Source organism: Eulemur rufifrons, chromosome 28, assembly GCF_041146395.1.
Source record: "Eulemur rufifrons isolate Redbay chromosome 28, OSU_ERuf_1, whole genome shotgun sequence".
Lineage (NCBI taxonomy): Eukaryota > Metazoa > Chordata > Mammalia > Primates > Lemuridae > Eulemur > Eulemur rufifrons.
The window spans coordinates 29,311,532-29,325,653 of record NC_091010.1 but is presented as its reverse complement, the minus strand read 5'-3'; the positions used below and the strand labels follow the sequence as shown (position 1 = coordinate 29,325,653).

Here is a 14,122-nt window from a genome sequence, read left to right as displayed (position 1 = left end):
TAAATAAAAATAAGAAAATAGGGTTGAGAGTAAAAAAACGAGGAAATAAATATATATAAATATGTATTTTTATATATATGCACATATAAAACCTATATTGGTCAACACAGTTGAAGTGATTAAAGTTATACTTTGGATTTGAATTTTAATTTAGGTGAAAAACCCCCAAAATTTAGGAAAAAATACATTGTTTCCTCCAACAGAAACAAATATTTTACCCTCTTGATATAAAATTCATAAAGAAATTTTTCATGTAAAACCTACTCTAGGGACATTGAGATACAATGGACTATTTTGTGAGTAAGACTAACAACCTAGTATGAAAACTGAGGGGCAAAACAGTATTTTTACTTGGAGCTAGTAATTCTTTCTATGAAAACTGCATTATTCCTTGCTTGAATAAGTTGAAGACAAAGTTGAAGCTTGAATCAGGAAAATCCTAAATATAAACCCAATTAGTAAATGCTCCGGCTTTCCTCCCTTCCTGTGCCTCCCCGACACACGCACAGGAGCTTCTCCACCCAAGTCATCTTCTCCAGGCCAGTTGTTGCTCATCAGGGACAGGGGGCAGAGCTGCAAAGATGAGGTCCGTGGACCAGATGTGAAACCATCCTGACAGCTGCACAACCCTTTTCCTGGGGCCATTCCACGAGCAAAGGAAGAGAAAGGTAAAAGTTACAACCAAGTGATTTTATCACTGAAATAAATCTCAGCATGAGGCTTCTTTCTTGAAATCCACATCTTTTTCTTGGCTTCCATGAAACTTCTCTTCTCATCCCAGGAAGCTCCCCTGAAATTTCCACTTCTGGCTTCTCTTCTTCTGCCTTCCCTTCAATATGGGCCTTCCACAAGGTTCTCCACTTGGTAGCAATTTCATTCCCATCCACAGTTTAAATTATGTCCTTTTGGATGCTTTTCTGGAGTAGAGCCTCATCCCCATCCTCTCCCTTTACTTTTCTTTTCATACCTAAAATCAGTGGAATCATCATTCTCCCTGGCTCAATGCTTGGTGTCATCTTCATTCTCCCACTCCCCTCAACACAGGCAGCCAACCGATTACGGCCACTTTGCACACAAAAACCCCTATTTCCCATCTACATGTTCAAGGCCAGCCTCACCATTCAGAAACTCATCCACCACTCTCATTTAGGCAATGACTCCCATCTAATGTCCTCCTGCTTCTAATCTCCATAATTTCCCAGCTTTCCTGGTGATCTCAGTCTTTTTTCCTGAAACCCATCCTTCTGTCCTTGCTTGAAAACTTCTAACAGCTCTCCAACAGATCCTTACAGGATCAAGTTCAAAACTTTTCAGCAGAGCTTTCCAAGATCTTAAATCAATACATTTACCACTTTCTACACAACCTCTCCAGTCATACCAAACCATCTGCCCTGCCACCCCCCCGCAAAGTAGTTTCCTGCCTCCCTGGCCTTCGTTAGTAGCTTTCTGGTGTCTGAAATATTTATCTTTTAACGCCCAGTTTAAATACCACCTCCCCCAGGGATCTTCCTGAATCCTTGAGTAAGAATTCATTACACTTTACTCTACAAACCAAGGATCTTTAACTATGCCGTTACTATGAAAATCACATTTCTAGTACTCTGGCTTTATTGTGAAGAGCAATACATCCAACAGGACCCTTGCTTTCAGAACATTTATAATCTAGCTAGGGAATCCCTGTTTTTATTTACATTTCTAACTCCCATGGGACAATATTAAAAACTTAAGTACTATGGGTGTTGTATAAATAATAGGCGATAAGATGATTTTTAAAAGTCAAATAGCACCATGAAAGGCTCTGAACATTGGGCTAAAAACACCATTTTAGAAAATATTTTCTGAATAATAAGTGACAATATCACGATTGTCCAAATTTGGAAGACCAAAAAAAAAAAAAAATGAAAGGAGAGAGGTTGAGGAAAAAAAAAAGTACAGGTGGACATGTGATTTTTTGAACACAAATTTGTTTGACCATTTTATAAAAACCAAGTAAGTATTCTCATCTGAGGAAAAATGTTGCATTTGTTTTAATGAATCAGATAATAAAAAGCATTTGAGATTATCACAGGAATATATATGACATAAATTTATGTTATGATAGATTTTCTATGAAGGGTGGAAAATGCCTTCCTGGTGCCTATCCTAATGTCTGGTACATATACGATGGCTTAATATGTGCTGAAGGAATAAATGCTATCTCCACCACTTATCTCTCTCCAGCTGCTCCCCAATTTCTCACTTCCTCTTCATGGTTGAACTACTGCAGATAATCACCGATGCTTGTCTTTCTTCTCTTATCTCCCAATGGCAGCTCACACCACTTCAATGGGACCTCTGCTTTACCACCTCACCCACAGTGCTGAGATAGGTGACTTCCACCCTGCCTCTCCTCTGAGTGGGTTCAAACTTCTGTGTTGCAGCAGGAGCAAGGAGGGAAATTGAGGCTGCAGCTCACTGCACAGAAGTCACTGAACATGTGCTCTGCTGTGACATCTCAGGCTCTTTCCTCCACACAGCAATGCCAGCTGGTGGGACAGGCGAGCCAGCATTGCTTCGTCAACCTTTTGTTTTTTTACCCCGGGCCACAAGAGCACCATTGACTGGAGGAAGCAGCAGGGCTGTGCTCATAAAATTGGAACGGGGTTCCAATTTTCTCTCAAACTCAGACCCCCAACCTCAGACTGTTCTATGCTCAAAATCCACCCTAGTTGCACTCTCTTTCCCATGGTCACCAACATGTCACAATGACTTTCCTCTCTATCATGCCTGTGCCCCAAGTTTTTTCTTAAGATAGATAAAGAAATATGAACATGTAAAATATTCTCACACAGGCAGGACTACAGACAGAACCAGCTCCAGCTTTATTTCCCATACATATCACTTAGCAATTTCTCTTTATTTTAATTCAAAGCCACTTGTCTCCTGACAAGTGTTCTCCATCCTTGCTCAATAAAACGAACATTTCTCAGTCTTCTTCATTCAACTCAGCTGGGTGACCACACATACCTTCCTGAACCCCTGGTTCCTCTGCCCCCCATGTCTCAGAAATCTCTGGGTTTCACTAATCCTTCTTTCATCATCTGTGGGCTCATCCTTCACTACTGGGTCATTATGGGTTTGGTTTTCTCAAGACTTAGGTCCCTGTATTCTTTTCTCCTGCTTACTTCATAATCTTTCCCTAAACAATCATCTCCATCTGTGAAGACGAGTCACAAGTTTCTATCCCAACATCAGTCCTCTTTGACAAGCTCCACACCCATAATCCCATGTCCACTTGCTCTCTCCTGTGATGTCCCAAGACATCTCAAACTTGACATGTCCAACACTGAACATAGCATCCGTCTTCACAAACACGTCCCTCTTCCAGTGTTCCCTGACACCTACCAGTGGGCTCTGCAGAAATATTGCAGAAGATGGCCTGTCAGTTTTGCCTCCTATATATATCTCTTAAATCCCTTTACTTTTTTAGAAATCACTAACACCTCATCTTTTCTCCCCTCGGTGCAGTTACCACTATCACTTTGCTGAAATGTCCAACTGGTTGACATAACTTTTGCTCCACATTGCCCCAATTGTAGCCAGAAATATTTTTTCAAAATATAAAACTGATGTTGTAACTGACTACATCTCCCCAAAAAAACTCCACAAAAACAAAAATCCCCACCCTTCTCACTAGTCCTAGGAATAAAGGCATATTTTTTGAAATGGCTAAAAAGGCTTTCATGGTGATGGCCTCTGATTACATCTCCAGACTCAAGACATTCATCCTCTCTGTGCTCCAGCCACTACGGCCTTCCTGCAGTCTCTCACGTTGCCCATGCTCTCTCCTGCTAGAGGGCTCTCCCATGTATCCTGCCTTCTGTCTGTGGTCCTGGTCTAGTTGACACCTATGCATCATTTAGATCTCATTTTCTAGAACCTTGTCTTGTATATCTCTTGTGTAGCACTTAGAAGAGTTTCCATTTCATACTTATTTCCATCATTCTTTTACTGTCTGTCTTCCCCACTAGGCCACAGGCCAAATGCAGGCAGGGAATATCTGATGCACTTCATTGTATCCTAACAGTGTCTGACACACAGTAGGTCATCAACAAAGACAACTTCATTGAAAGTATGAGTGTTTGGGATGAGTATGAAAATAAACACAGATTTAAGTTCAGTGAGAAAAATGTACCCATAGCTTACAGTTTTAAAATCCTAAAGATAAGCACAGAGTTGGGATCAGTCACAAGAACACTGACTTCAGAAATTAAAGTAGGAGGGTTTCCTTTCTCATTCAGATTCAGTAGTGGGTGGATGGCAATGATAAACGATTTTTAAATGAAAAATTTCACCTGGGCAGAAGCCATTGGTTTTATCATATAAAAGATATGCTAAGATATGAAGGTAGTACTTTCCAACCCTATTCTCACCATTTTTGCCACTGTGTATATTGAGCAAAAGCCACTGAAAAGGGAGGAAGGGAGGCCTAGGACCAGAGGCATGCTGGGGAGGCAAAGGAGAGATGAGATTTCAAAAACGTTTAAGTCTCTGGATTATGGATATTTTTCTGGGTATACCTTTTTATATCCTAGCTTCTAAAATCCATGTCATCAAATGCAATATAATTGTCTCTGCTTCCATATGGGGACAGAATTCTAGCAACTGTATCAGGATCTCAATAAATAGGAAAAACTGAAATGTTGCATAAGTTGTTTTCCCTCAGTTACATTCTAAATACAGCCCCCCCCAGCCCCCCCAAATCATAAAACACAAATTTTGTAAATTAGAATAGTATCAGTTATGAAGGCACTTTTGCAATTATGAGTAAAAACATTCCACATTGAAATAAGAAATGCCATCTGATTTCGATTTAACACAAAGGAGAAGAAACACATTCCATTTAAGAATGACAAATAAAGCTGTCAATGTGATCCATTTATAGCCCCTCAGAGAATGCCACAAATCCACATAATGCTCTGGGAAGCTAGTTATTGTATTTGCTCTCTCAAAGAAAGAAGGCGTAGAAGTCCCGGATGGACTTCTATCCAAGGAAACCAAGGTTAGCTGGAATCACTTGCGTTAGTCACTGTCCTAGCATGCCCCTTTAAGGGGAGGATGACAGCTTCAGGCATTTTATTAAAGAGCGTGTAACAATGGAAAGGGTGGGCTCATGGAGAGGGGGTGAGGCAGAAATAGGGACTGTAAAGAAAGAAGCCCTGTTGTCTTCTTTGCCCCCTTCATCCCCTCCCCTACTGGTTTAATGAGGCGTCTTTCCAAAGGTCTACTGCTGACAAAAATTACGATAAGCCATAAAATCTTAATTATAAACACCCAAAGTGCTAGTCATTTTTGAGCATTTTTTTAATGGGTTATTTCAGGCTCAGATACAAGGGCACATGCCAAAAACAAAACACTGGAAATATCTCTTTATTCCTTATTGTTATACTCAAGCCTCCTTCTTTTAAGAAGCAGTTTTCTATTAAATATATATGCATATATTCATGTGTAAGTATATACAAAATATGACCCTCTGCAAGGCATAACTGATTTTTTTTTCTCCTTTGCATTGGCTGCTAGAAACTGAGAACAAAATTTGTTACTATCTTCTAGCAAGAGTGTTGAATTTCATGGCATAAATTCTGAGTATGAATCTCTCTCCTGGCCCTATCTTATGTTTTTAGCCTTATTTTTTTCCTTTGACTCATTTTTTCCTTACCTATTTGGAATATATTTTATATTGCTGTACAGTATATATTTTTATTAGCCTTTCTCTGTAAGCCTTAAATCCTTTCCAGGGTATAAATAAAATATATAACATTTATAAATAGTCATTTTTTTTCTTATGGAGCATTGCAAAATTTTCCAAAGGAAACATATAATTGATTACCATAAAAGTATTAACGTTAAGATACTAGCATTCATAATAATTATTTTTTTGTGATACTTAGCTCAATAGTCCAATTAGATTTTCTAAATATTTATACATACATTTTCAGAGCTGAGATTCTTAGCTTGAGATCCATGAACTCAAATTATATGCAAAAAATAGTGCATGTAAATTTTTATTAAGGAAGAGTTTCAAAATTTTAATTCTGAAAGATGAATGTAACCCAAAAGATTAAAAATTACTACTCTGCAGTAGAATAACTCTGAAAGGATAGATCTTGGTCTTTATTCATTCGATGAATTGACACAATATTTGTTGAATACCTCCTAAGTGCCAGACACTGTAGTAGATACCGGGAAAACAACAGTAAACAGGTAGGCTTGACCTCTGACCTTTGGGTGCTGCTAATCCAGTGGGGATGAAGGTAAATGATAAAAAATTATGAGAGAATCAGATGGTAATATACCATAATAAATAAAACAAAGGGATGCAATAGAAGGTGAGTGCGATTAGGTGGTTAGGGAAGACCTCTCTGAAGAGGTGACCTCTCAGCTGGGCCAAGCAAGATCTGAGGGAAGAACATTGCAGACAGAGAGAACAGCTAATGTAAAGACCCTAAGGGAGACACAGGCTTGTTAAAATCCACACCTCTTCTAAAAAATGTAATGGTAGATCTCCAAATTCACATTTTCAACACTTCAGTCTTGAAATATCTACGTGATCTTTCCTTTTTTTTCCTTTTCTTTTTTTTTAAAGTCAGATTTTCTAATGTGAGGGAAAGGTACGCTCAGGAAAAAAAATGCAATGCATTTTATGATATATTGAATTCATTCCATCTATTTTTGAGTCTACTATCTTTAACACACTGTGAGAGACACTCCCAAGGTGCTTAGTACAGACCAAATAAAAAATAACTGCCATCCATGTAACCATAATGTACCTTAAACCAGTTCCGTATTGTTCTGTATCATAGGTCTATGGGCCAAGTCAATTCTAGGGTCCACATGCTTTAATGCACAGTTTGAAACCCAAAGCTCTTTAGAAAGGCACCAATCACCTTGTTAAAGTTGAACTTGGATGAGTAGGAAAAAGGAACACATAATGAAAATTGGGACTAAAAATTCTTTGAAATAGGAACATGAAAACTCTGTAAACAGCTCTGGCTGCATAAATCAATAAATTAAGATGTGACTAAAGATCATAAATAGCTCCTGTATTATTAGATGATTTCCTGAATTAAATTCTGTACTAATATATTAAAGAAATAATATTCCAATAAGATGACTAAGACGCTGAGGTCACAGGATTCTATGTTGGGAAATTCTTACTTGCTGGGAAGTGCTTACTGTGTACCTGGCATCTCACTGAGGACTCTATGCACTGTACCTTTTGAGGTAGGGACCATTATTAGTTCTATTATACTAATAGGGAGACACTGAGGTTTAGAAAAGGACAGTGACTGGCCTGAGTCACAAAGCTAGAGGGAGGAGCCACCAGGGGTTGGAACCTAAGCAGTCTGACTCCAGAGCACCCAAGATACCATCTGCAGCCCTATCACCTACTCCAAGGAAGCCTAGCTGCTTTGTGAATTACCTCTGATACACTCATCACTCCATGCTGTTTTAAAAGGCTGTGGGAAACAACAATCATATGCTAATTAATTTAAATATTAGCCCCCCAAAAGATGGCAAATTTGCCATTACAAGTAATACTACAATTAAATAAAAAGTTGACTTGGCTTTGGATCAGAGGAAATTATTTGGATTAACCATAATATTCCCTCTTAGAAGAAATAATGAAGGATTGAATATACTTATTTTAAAATTCTCTTAAAAGTACAAACATTATTTTGCTCACTTGTTCCTGCCCTCATTGTTTTTGTTATTGAAATTTCAACTTGGAGAAGGTAGATTTTCAAGCTATATCCAAATCTAGAAACCAAACAATTTTCCTCTTTTTTTCACTTCCCCAAAATATTTCATGTAGGTTGCTGGGAGATTAATCCCCCTGGAATAATAATAGGGGCAGCAATAGCATATCATAATACTTAGGTGCCATTAATTGAATATTTATGCAGTATCACACACTGTGCAAAGCACTGTACAACTTCATTTTATCCTCACAACAATCCCATTAGTAGTTTCTATTATTATTCCTGATTCACAGCTCGGGAGGAGACAAAGACTCACAGAAGTTGCTGACCTGTCAATGGCCTCCCAGTCATAAATGGCAGACCTTGCACCAGGCCAAATGCCTCTGGGGCTTGGGCCCCCACAATTTCCCCATACTATTTCCCTTTGTTTGATCATGTTCTCTCCCCTAAGCTACACATCAGTCAGGCACTCTATTTCCCAACATGGGCAGTCTAAACCGTTTAGAATTTAAGGCTTTCCATCCAGACTTTTTTTTTAACCTGCCTTCAAGGCCTAAGGGTATGGGGAACCTGCCTCCTCTCAAAGCTTCAGATGTCACCCCACCCCCACACTCCAGCTAAATTCTACTGCTCTTAAAGGGCCACTTCAAATCCACTTTTTCAAGACATCTTGCAGACCTCTCTAGCCCAGAATAAGTAACTTGAAGATTCTGCCTCTGCTGTCTACCACTGCAGATGACCCTGGTGTCCCCAAGAGCTTCCTGGTGTCCCCAAGACAACCTGGAGCCGCAGCAATGGTATGAGAGTTCTGTTGGAATGTGCCACAGGACATTTTTCTCAGGAATATGTACAAAGCTTTTATTCCTTTCTTAAAGCTTAACAACCGCTCAGCATCCCCCAGTCCCAGAACCTAATGACATTAAATGCAAATGTTCTCTGAGCAGTATTGCCAGATTTAGCAAATAAAAATATTATATGGGACATACTTATACTAAAACATGACTTACTGTGTATCTGAAATTCAAATTTAACCAGGCATACTGCATTTGATCTGCACGCTTGTCCTGAATATTTCATGGATATTAACCTCATCTCTCAACTATACTGAATGTAAGCATCTGGGGGGGAAAGGGACTTTATTATTTCTTCACAGAACTTAATAGTTAACTCATTGCTAATTACTAATTTATTTTTGTGGTTCAACAGAAACATTTTGGAATACTCTTGATTTGTAGCCAATATCAAATCCAGTAGCTATATCATAATTATATATATATCATAATCATATATACATATATATATATATGTATGGCTTTTGCTACCAGGAAACAGATGCCCATTATACCTAGCAAACCAATTTTGATCATTTCTGCTATTTACCAGATTCAAACACATTGAACTCCTCCCCAAAATATCATTGTTTTTAAAAAAGTCTTCTCAGGAGGAATCCAGGAAAATTAAAAACACACAAAAATTATTACTGGACCTCAGAGTGAGGTCTTCAGACCATTTGATTGAAAAATCACTAAAGGTATTGTTAAAAATACAGTCGTCTGGCTGCAATCTCAGACCTATTAATTCAGAACTGTGCAGAAGGCCTCCAAGCAATCTGTGATTTTAAAAAGCCTTCCAGATGATTTTTATGCCCTCTAAAGTTTAAGAACTGCTTGTTTATGAGATGTAATACTATAGCAAGGATTGCTCTCTATGTTAGAGAAGGAAAGTTATCATTTTAGTCCTTAAAGATAAGCCACCAACATTTTGGAGTTCAAAATATCAATCATCTTTTAAATGTGTCTTGAATCTGTCACACTAATGTTAAATGCTCAGCACTGTAAATTTTCCATTTGGACCTTCCAAGCATTTAAAGAGAATTGGTAAACTAATGATAGGTATTAAAAGGCTGCTTGATGGATCATTAAAATAGTAAATGAGTCACTGGAAGTTTACAGAGGCCAGAAGAAATTTTAAAAATAGGCTATCCATAGTAGGATGTTTTAATGCTGCTTCCCAGGATTTGTCTGGGCAACGTAAGGCTCTAGGAATTTCTGAAAGAAAGCATCATTTTCCAAAGTTCCCTACCTGTGTTTATCAGGTGGACCTCAGGATTTTTGATCTCTTGGTGAAAAGAATGCCAGTTTGTAAGTCACGGTTTGTAAGTTCTACACTCTGGTTTCCTCATAAATAAAACAATTGCCAGATCCAAGTTACTATTATCATTCTGAGGTTCACTTTTCTCTGCTCTAAAATAGGGGGGCTGCAATATATGCAGTGTGTCCATTTGGTCTATGTGTCTGTTGTCTGTTACTATATTTGGACCTCCATTCATAATTTAGCCTCACTCTCTCTGAAACAGTGTAAGATCGATGATGCTTCATTGAGGTTATCCCCAGGAAGGGACACTACATTAGCAATTCACACATATCTTTTCAAAAATATTATTATTATTCATTCATTCAAATAAACTTATTGATCAGTAGCTACGTGCCATTTGTCACCATACTAGGCCCTGGGAATACAATAATGAAAAAGTCAGACAAAAAGGACTCTGGCCTCATTCAACCTACATTTTGATGGGGAAGAAGATAAAAATAATAACCATATATAAACCGAGATGAAAGTAAAATAACTTCAGTTTGTGATCAGGGCTGTGAAGGATCACTAAGGGCTGAGACAGAGAATAACAGAAGAGTGTCCAGGAAAAGCCTTTTGGAAGAAGTACAATTTACTTAGATCTGAAGGAAGAAAAAAAGATAAAGGCGGGGTGGGGGATATGTGGGCGGAGAAAGGGGCAGAAAGATCATATTCTGGAATCCCGTGGGAGAAGTTGCTTATGTGCTTGGCAACCAAAATCCTGGAACAGTTTCTTCTATCTCTGAGAGATAATTTAATCCGAAACTAGAGAAAGGAAACCAGAGGCCCAGAGGGTTTAAGGGACTTATCCAAGGTCAAACAGCCAGATAGTTAATGGGAGAACTCTTCCACGCTTCAGTCCACAATGTGAACTCTTCTTAGTCAGAGATTACAATGCAGCAGGAAGTGCCAGACTATCTTGGTTCAAATCCTGGCTCTTTCACTCTTAAACTGCTCCTCCTTGGGCATGAGAGCTTCTTTGAGCCTCAGTTTCCTCTTAAGTGAAATGCAGACAACATCTACTGCATAAAATTATTACAGGGATGTAATGAGATATTGTGCCTAATATGTCTTAGATGCTCGATAAATGCAAGCTCTTTTATTTTTCAGCTTGTGCCCTTTCACCCACAGCAACCTGTTGGAAAGTCCAAAGTAGGGCAGAGGTTAAGCTACTTGGCTAAAGGAGGAGTGGTGGTACAAGGAACGTTCTGGAATATTGGGCTGGAACCTATTTAGCAGCTATCCATCTGAGAGTGGAAGACATACAAAGAAAAGGCCACTGACGTGGGAAGGTGTCAAGGAAAAACATCTCCAACTTCACGGTTTTGATCACAGTTTAATCTGCTAGTGGTGAATCTAGAGTTGTCTTCAGAAAACAAAAAAAGATCACTCGTATCAGTATTTATACTTGAAATTAGCATATAAGAAACAGGTTTTACTCTAGGATACCAGTAAACAGAAGAATGACACACATTATTAAGAACATGCTAAGAGAAAAATGTTAACATGTCACTTGATCAACTGGGAACAAACTGATTATCTGCAGGATATTAAAATAACTAGTGTTAAGGATGCTTAGAAACCAAGTCCATGATATTGGAAGAATCAATAATTTATCTAAGTAACAAGGAAGATTTTTTTCATGATCTAAGGACAAAACCATAGATTGAACTTCAGCCTTAAAATACCAAGAGGCATATTTTGTGGATTAAAGAGGACAGCTATGAGGCTGTCCCACAAAATCTGCATGTCCTCCCTGTAGGCTTACCCAAAATGTTAGGGGAAGTTATTGTCCTGACACATATGAACCTGGGCTGAATATTTCTTAGTTTTAGAAGTTTACTTGGTCCCTTTTCCCCCAACCATAAGGTAAATGCCATTCCATATATAGCTTCTGGAAATGCTGCTTTCTTTATGATTCTCTACCGATGCTGCCTTATGGGAGAAATTTTGTTTGAAAGTTTCATAGGATGTGAATTGAACTCATTATTTTGCTCCAAACTCATTGTTTAATTGACAGGAAACATGAATCTAAATCATCTTGTATGCATGGCAGAAGCAGCTACATAAATTTAACAATCGGTGGATTATTACTATTTAGCATATTTATGGAATTTTAGATTCAGGAAGCATTTTACAAATCTTTTATTAGTTAATCCTTACACTTCCGAGTGAGTCTGACAGGTGGTAAACAATGCTTTGGGTTTTAAATTGACAATATGTGAAAACTTTAATGGGGTAAAAAAAAATCTCCAGCATTCCTCCTTGTTCCCAAATGTCCTAGGGCACATTTTTGATGCTTTTTTTCCTTCTCACCAGAGACCAAGGCTAGATGCCCAGGAAGCAGAGTTGCATACACCTGAAACACCATTAATAAAAAAGGAATAGTTCTGTTTCAGGTCAGGTGACCAACATCAGGGGAGACTTCACCAACAGCAAGATGCTGTGACAGAATTCTCTACACAGATCCCTCCCAGTAATACAGCACATAAAAAGGAACATAAAGAAGCAGTCAATTTTCCTAAAACTATACAGTAAACTTAGTTTTAAATTCTAACAATGTCACACCTGCTGCACTATTTGAACGACATCATCAGTTATCAATTCTCTTAAAATACATGCATATATATTAAAAAATAAAACTCAGTTCAAACTAAGAGAGTTTATATCTCCATTTTTTTTTTTTTGAAAATTCACACGTTTAAAAAATCAAGCTCCCTTGAATACCAATTCAAACTTTTTAGGAGTCCTCCAATCTTCCCCTCCTCCAGACACCACGAGGTGTTGGAGAGCAGGGCAAAGAAAGCTCCAATGAATATAAGTCTAATTCTTGACTCAAACCTTTTAACAGTCCAGGGCTTTCAGAAAGAACAAACCAAGAAAAATCAACCCCGCATCACCTGAGGGCCAGACAGGAGGAGCCGCAGATGCTGTGCCTACTTCCAGAAGACCCCAGTGTTGTCACGTCCAGCCCAGATTCTTATCTCTCCTGACTGACAGTGACTTTATCCCTCTAATCCCTCTGGCCACCCGCCTCCTCTGTGTGTGTGTGTGTGTGTGTGTGTGTGTGTGCAACCGTTTGCCAGGAGGATGCTGACAACATCCAAAGTATCCTGGAAGCAAACACCCTCTGGCGCCCGGTGCTTTGCCAGAGCAGCTGGGCAGCTGTCAGGAGGTCAGCATCAGGTAACCAGGTCATTCCCCCTCTTCCAGGGGTGCAAAGAGATGCTTCAAACCCTTGAGTCCCCCTGAGTCTGAGGGTTGAGACCGGCAGAGAGACCCCGTGACCCCGCCCACCGCGCCCCGCCCCCACCACGCCCGCGCTACCTTGGCTCGCCGCGGGCCCCGGGCGGCCGCTCTCCGTCCTGCGGGCGGCCGAGGCTGGCGCCGGGGCTTAGTAAAGCCGCGGGGACAGCAGCCGACACCGCCCCGCCGACCTCACCCTCTCCCATTCGGCCACCACCCCACACAGCTGTCCCCGCCTGCCACCTCGCTCCTGTCCTGGCCGCCGCCGCCGCCCTGAGAGGGCGGGGGCTGGGCTGCGGGTCCCTCCCAGTCCTCGAGGCCCGCGGGACAGTCATCCGGGAGGGGCCCCGGGCCGCCTACCCGCCCCCGGAGCGGTCAGCACCGAGCGCTGGCCCCTCTCCCGGCCCCGCAGGCGCCTGCGGCCCCGCCCTTCTCCGCCACCCACCTCTGGGACGCGCGGGGGCGCCAGGCGCGGGCAACGCCTTCTGCCAATGGAGGCCAAGTCTGAGGAAAGTTTCTGGCGGTGTCAAGGGTCAGCCTTGTCTGGTAGGGGCGTTCTGTAGCCCCGAGATGGAAACTCCAGCGAGTCCATCTGCGGGTTCTGCTGACATCACAACCCTCACATCGCTTGGTGTCGTCTCAAGTAGTTCACACACAGACTCCATCACTGCTGCAGCCTTCTGCACGTTCGCCCCTCAGAGCCCCAGGTTAGTGACACTTCAGCGACAGAGTTTGAGGAACTGAATTTTAAAATTAAACAATTAGTATTGCAAAGCTGCACATTTATATGTTAGCTCTGCACCAAGCTTTAAGTATGGTCCCCTCTGAGTACTCCAGGCCTTCCAGTGACCGAGAATATTTAGGCCGCGCGCTACGTGCACCTCCTCATCTCCAGAACGTTCGGTCTTTTTACTCTTATTTTTCATTTCTCCTGTGGTGTGAAGGCGGGGTGAAAAGAAGATGCAACAAGATCAATTTGAAGAGCTTTTAACGGCGGGCAT

At 40.5% G+C, this 14,122-nt stretch overlaps 1 protein-coding gene across 3 annotated transcripts in view; it reads right to left on the bottom strand.

Annotated features, from left to right (window-relative positions):
• The window catches only part of RHOBTB1 (Rho related BTB domain containing 1), a 119,197-nt gene extending 106,324 nt beyond the window's left edge, over positions 1-12,873 (bottom strand). For all 3 annotated transcript variants that reach the window (XM_069460814.1, XM_069460822.1, XM_069460816.1), the window contains exon 1: positions 12,776-12,873. The gene's annotated coding sequence lies outside the window, so the exon portion shown is untranslated. The remainder of the gene's footprint in view (positions 1-12,775) is intronic.
• Between the last annotated feature and the right edge of the window lie 1,249 nt (positions 12,874-14,122).